The 6128-nt window shown below is 61.8% G+C and overlaps 1 long non-coding RNA gene across 1 annotated transcript; it reads left to right on the forward strand.

Moving 5' to 3' along the window:
• The first annotated feature begins 3042 nt into the window (after positions 1 to 3042).
• On the forward strand, positions 3043 to 4114 carry LOC115597793. Its single transcript, XR_003987167.1, has 3 exons — positions 3043 to 3382; positions 3902 to 3908; positions 4001 to 4114. It is a non-coding gene; the product is annotated as an uncharacterized LOC115597793 (long non-coding RNA).
• The last annotated feature ends 2014 nt before the right edge of the window (positions 4115 to 6128 follow it).

Below are 6128 nucleotides of genomic sequence, written 5' to 3' on the forward strand. Positions count from 1 at the left end.
GGGGGGGAAGATCTCGCGAGAACTCCGCCGGAGTCACGTGACGGGGGAAGGCGGGCGGGCGGGCTGAGGGCGGGAGCGGGAGGGGAGCGGGAGGGGACGGGATGGAGGCGGGAGGGGACGGGAGGGGGACGGGATGGGACAGGGGCGGGAGCGGGATGGAGGCGGGAGGGGAGCGGGAGGGGGACGGGAGGGGACAGGGGCGGGAGCGGGATGGAGGCGGGAGGGGAGCGGGAGGGGGACGGGAGGGGACAGGGGCGGGAGCGGGATGGAGGCGGGAGGGGAGCGGGAGGGGGACGGGAGGGGACAGGGGCGGGAGCGGGATGGAGGCGGGAGGGGAGCGGGAGGGGGACGGGATGGGGACCGGGAGGGGACAGGGGCGGGAGCGGGATGGAGGCGGGAGGGGAGCGGGAGGGGGACGGGATGGGGACGGGATGGAGGCGGGAGGGGAGCGGGAGGGGGACGGGATGGGATCGGGATGGGGACGGCATGGAGGCAGGAGGGGGACGGGATGGGGCAGGGAGGGGACCGGGATGGGACAGGGGTGGGGACGGGATGGGATCGGGATGGGGACGGGATGGAGGCGGGAGGGGACAGGGGTGGTACCGGGATGGGGGCGGGAGGGGACCGGGATGGGAACGGGATGGAGGCGGGAGGGGACCAGGATGGGACCGGGATGGAGGCGGGAGGGGACCGGGATGGGATCGGGATGGGGACGGGATGGAGGCGGGAGGGGACCGGGATGGGGGCTCGGAGGGTCCCCGGTGCCACCTTCAGCCATCCGTGGGCCCCAGTGCCCCCGATCTGGGGTGCGGGATGAGCTCCGGGGGGTTCCGGGCGTGTGCGGTGCTCGCCTCCCGGTCAGCAGCAGCCGAGGCACCGAGCGCCGCTCCCGCCGCCGGAATCCTCTCGGGAAGGGAACCCGAGGGTGCTGCGGGGCGGCCCCGGACCCAGGGCAGTGCCGGGGGGTGTCCGGTTCCACGGACCGCCCTGACTGCCCGGGGGTCACGGCATGGGGAGGGCAGCGGGGGATGGAGCGGAGCGGGGGAACGGGGGTGTGCAGGGCGGGTTGGATCGGAACCAAGGGGGGGTTGGATCGGAACCAAGGGGGGGCTGGAATGGCACCAAGGGGGGGTTGGGATGGCACCAAGGGGGATTGGATCGGCATCAAGGGGGGGTTCATAGAATCACAGAATGGGCTGGGTTGGAAGGGACCTCAGAGCTCATCAAGTCCAACCCTTGATCCACTCCCCCCGTGGTTCCCAGCCCATGGCACTCAGTGCCACATCCAGGCTCTTTGGAAAGATCTCCAGACACGGAGAATCCACTACTTCCCTGGGCATTCCAGTGTCTGATCACCCTCTCTGCAAAGAATCCTTTCCTAATATCCAACCTAAACCTCCCCTGGCAGAGCTGAAGCTCTGCCAGGGGAGGTTTAGGTTGGATATTAGGGAAGAATTCTTTAGTCCAAGCCCTCTTATCCCACTGATACCTCCCCGACCCCCCCCTGGCTCCAACCTCCTTTCAGGGAGTTGGAGAGAGTGATGAGGTCTCCCCTGAGCCTCCTCTTCTCCAGCCTCAACACCCCCAGCTCCCTCAGCCCTTCCTCACAGCAATTCTGCTGGATCCCTTCACAGCCTCCTTGCTCTTCTCTGGACCTGCTCCAGCACCTCAATCTCCTTCCTGAGGGGCTGAGGGGCCCAGAACTGGACACAGGACTCAAGCTGTGGCCTCACCAGAGCTGAGCACAGGGGCAGAATCCCTTCCCTGGACCTGCTGGCCACGCTGTTCCTGAGCCAGCCCAGGATGCCATTGGCCTTCTTGGCCACCTGGGCACACTGCTGGCTCATGGTCACCTTCCTGGCAATCCAGACTCCCAGGTCCCTTTCTGCCACTCTGTGCCCAGCCTGGAGCTCCCCATGGGGTTGTTGTGTTGAACCTCATCCCATTGGGATCATCCCAACTCTCCAGTCTGTCCAGGTCCCTCTGCAGAGCCCTCCTGCCTTCCAGCTGATCCACACTCCCCCCAGCTTGGTGTCATCTGCAATTTGCTGATGATGGACTCAATCCCCTCATCTAAATCATCAATGAAGATATTGAACAGCACTGGGCCCAACACTGATCCCTGGGGGACACCACTGGTGACCGGCTGCCAACTGGATCAGCCCCGTTCAGCACCACTCTCTGGGCCCGGCCCTCCAGCCAGTTCCTAACCCAGCACAGGGTGCTCCTGTCCAAGCTGGGGGCTGACAGCTTCTTCAGGAGGATGCTGTGGGAGACGGTGTCAAAGGCCTTGCTGAAGTCCAGGTAGACCACATCCACAGCCTTCCCCTCATCCACCAGGCAGTCCCCTGATCATAAAAGGAGCTCAGGTTGGAATGGCACCAAGGGGGGGTTGGAATGGCACCAAGGTGGAGACCCCAGCACCTCTGGGCAGCCTCTGCCACCCTGTCAGTGAACACGTTCATGTTCTGGGGGACCCTCCCGTGCTCCAGTTTGTGACCATCACCCCTTGTCCCAGCGCTGGGAAGAGTCTGGTCCCATCCTGACACCAAACACTGATGAGATTCCCCCTCAGCCTCTTCCAGGCTGCTCAGAGCCATCTCCCTTCCCTCAGGTCCTCCCTCCATCCATCTGCACTGTCCTTTCTCCAGCACCTCTCTCTCCTTGAACTGGGCAGCCCAGAACTGGACCCAGTTCTCCAGACGTGGCCTGACCAGGGCAGGGCAGAGCAGAGGGGGAGGAGAACCCCCCTCAACTTGCTGCCCAAACTCTTCTTGATGGGACCCCAAGATGCCACTGGCCTTGGCCACCAGGGCACAGTGCTGGCTCGTGGTCACCTGGTGCACACCAGGACTCCCAGGTCTTTCCCCAGCAGGTCACCCCCAACCTGTCCTGGTCCCTGGGGTTGTTCTCCCCCAGGTGCAGGACCCTACACTTGCCCTTGGTGAACCTCAGGTGGTTCTGGTTCTGCCCAGCTCTCCAGCCTGTCCAGGTCCTGCTGGATGGCAGCACAGCCCTCTGGGGTGTCCCACACCCACCCTGGCTCCGTGTCACCAGCTGAGGGGACACTGTCCCTTCACCCAGGTCACTGGTGGGAACACTGACCAGGACTGGACCCAGGACTGACCCTGAGGAGCACCACGAGTTCCTGACCTCCAGCTGGACTCTCCCTGACCACGACCTCTCAGCTCTGTGTTCTGAGCACCCCCTCCCCCTGAGGGTGCCGTGGGAGATGGGGTCAGAACCCTCACTGAAGCCACGGTGGGCACCATCCCCTGCCCACCCACCCACCCGTGTCACAGCCGTGTCACTGCAGGAGCCATCAGCTTGCCCAGATGTGGCTCCCCCCATGCTGACCACTTCCAGGTTCCTTTTCCTCCAGGTGCTTTGAGATGATGCTCAGGTGATGCTGGTGAAGGGATCCAGCAGAATTGCTGTGAGGAAGGGCTGAGGGAGCTGGGGGTGTTGAGGCTGGAGAAGAGGAGGCTCAGGGGAGACCTCATCACTCTCTCCAACTCCCTGAAAGGAGGTTGGAGCCAGGGGGGGGTTGGGGAGGTATCAGTGGGATAAGAGGGCTTGGACTAAAGAATTCTTCCCTAATATCCAACCTAAACCTCCCCTGGCAGAGCTGAAGCTCTGCCAGGGGAGGTTTAGGTTGGATATTAGGAAAGGATTCTTTGCAGAGAGGGTGATCAGACACTGGAATGCCCAGGGAAGGAGTGGATTCTCCGTGTCTGGAGATCTTTCCAAAGAGCCTGGATGTGGCACTGAGTGCCATGGGCTGGGAACCACGGGGGGAGTGGATCAAGGGTTGGACTTGATGATCTCTGAGGTCCCTTCCAACCCAGCCCATTCTGTGATTCTACGATGCTCAGAACCATCTGTTCCATCAGCTTTCCAGGATGGAGGTGAGGCTGATGGGCCCGTGGTTTCCTGGGTCACCCTTCTTGCCCCTTTTTGTCACTGGGGTGACACTGGGGTGACACTGCCTCTCCTCCAGTCCTCAGGCACCTCACCTTTCTCCAGGACATTTCAGAGATGATGGAGAGTGGCCCAGGAATGACTTCTGCCAGCTCCTCCTGGATGCATCCCACCAGGACCCATGGACTTGTGGATAACCAGGTTGCTTCACTCAGACCTGATCTTCCCCTTCCAGCTGAGCTCCAGCCCTGCAGCTCTCCCACTCCCCTGCCCTGATTCCTGCCTCCGAGGGGCACGCTGATCCTGAGCTTGGAGGAAGTGCTGCTTGGATATCTACCAATTCTCTTGATTTCCCCCAACTCCCAGAGCCCTGACCCAGGGGATTTCTCTGAGCAGTTTCTCCAGGAGAGGTCCCAGTCAGCCCAAGGCAGGTCCCAGGTTACAATTCCACTGATTCCTGTCTGTTACCCATCATCCTGGACTCATCTTCTCATCATGAAGGTGGAGCCAGGTTCTCCTCAGCAGTGCCCAGTGACAAGAAGCAGATTGGGAAATTACAGAAAAACGGGAAATTCCGTTCAAATGCAGGAAAATGTTGGGTTTTTCCTGTGGGAGTGGTTGAACACAGAAACAAGTTCAACCAGAGAGACCCCATCTGTGGAGGTACTGAAACCTGACCCTGAGCTTTATCTGCCCTGCTGGAGCAGGGGGTTGGATCAGATGAGGACAGGGGTGGAAGGACCTCCTGAGACTCCAGCAGCAGCTGCTTCCCCCACTCAGCACAGGGAAATCCCCCAAACCCAGCCCAGGTTGCTCCAAGCCTCCTCCAAGCTGGGCTTAAACCCCTCCAGGGAGGGGGCAGCCACAGCTTCTCTGGGCAATCTGTTCCAGAGTCTCAGCACCCTCCTCCTGAAGAACTTCTTCCTCAGCTCCAGGCTCAACCTCTTCTCCTTCAGTTGGAAACCATCTCCCCGTGTCCTGTCCCTGGACACTCTGATGAAAAGTCCCTCTGCAGCCTTCCTGGAGGTTCCCTTCAGGGCTTGGGGGGCAGCTCTAAGGTCCCCCTGGAGCCTCCTCTTCTCCAGGATGAATTCACCCTTCAGAAAAGTGAATCCCAGAGTGGTCTGGGGTGGAAGGGACCTGAAATCCCCCCCAGTGCCCCCCCTGCCATGGTCAGGGACCCCTCCCCCAGCCCAGGGGGCTCCAAGCCCCATCCAACCTTCAACACTGCCAGGGATGGGGCAGCCACAGCTTCTGGGGGCAACCTGGGACAGAATCCAACTGGAAGAGAGCAACTGAAGAACCAAGCCAGGGTTTTGCTTCCTTGGGGGGCAGGGGTGTCCCCCACCATGAGCTGCATTGGGTGACTTTATTGATTTGTCAGATGGGAAAGGTGGGGGGCACACAGCAGAACTGGGGGGCACACAGCAGAACTGGGGGACACAGCAGAGCTGGGGGGACACAGCAGAGCTGGGGGGACACAGCAGAGCTGGGGGGACACACAGCAAAGCTGGGGGGACACACAGCAAAGCTGGGGACACACAGGGTGCAGGCAGTGTCCTGTTGGCAGCAGAGAGGAACTGGGGGTGCAGAACACCAGCACAGCCCCCAGATAATAGCAGCAGAGAGCAAGAGCACCAGCACGGGGCAGGAAAACCCCATCAGCAGAGTGCAGGGCACAGGATATCGGTGCAGAAAACACCAGAGAAGCAGCAGCAGAGCAGAAAGAGCAGCACGGGGCAGGCCAGAGAGCTGCAGGGTGTGGGGAAAGCCCAGAGCAGGGAGCACAGCACGGGCAGAGGGCAGAGCATGGCACAGCCCGGCACGCTGCAGCACTGCCCGGGGGGCTTGGGCTGCCCCAAAACCTCCTCTTGGCACATGGCCCCCTCTAAACACAACCTGCAGAGCAGGCAGGGGGATGGAGCTTGTCTCCAGGCTGCTGCTGAAGTCCCAAACAGTCCATGAGGAGCAGGGAGGGCAGAGCCAGCACCCCTGGGAGATGGGTGCCCTCCTGAAGGCTGTGGGCAGCCTGGGGGAGCAGAAGGGTTTTCTGGGGGAGCAGAAGGGCTTTCTGGAGGAGCAGAAGGGCTTTCTGGGGGAGCAGAAGGGTTTTCTGGAGGAGCAGAAGGGTTTTCTGGGGGAGCAGAAGGGTTTTCTGGGGGAGCAGAAGGGCTTTCTGGAGGAGCAGAAGGGCTTTCTGGAGGAGC

Source organism: Calypte anna, chromosome 2, assembly GCF_003957555.1.
Source record: "Calypte anna isolate BGI_N300 chromosome 2, bCalAnn1_v1.p, whole genome shotgun sequence".
NCBI lineage: Eukaryota > Metazoa > Chordata > Aves > Apodiformes > Trochilidae > Calypte > Calypte anna.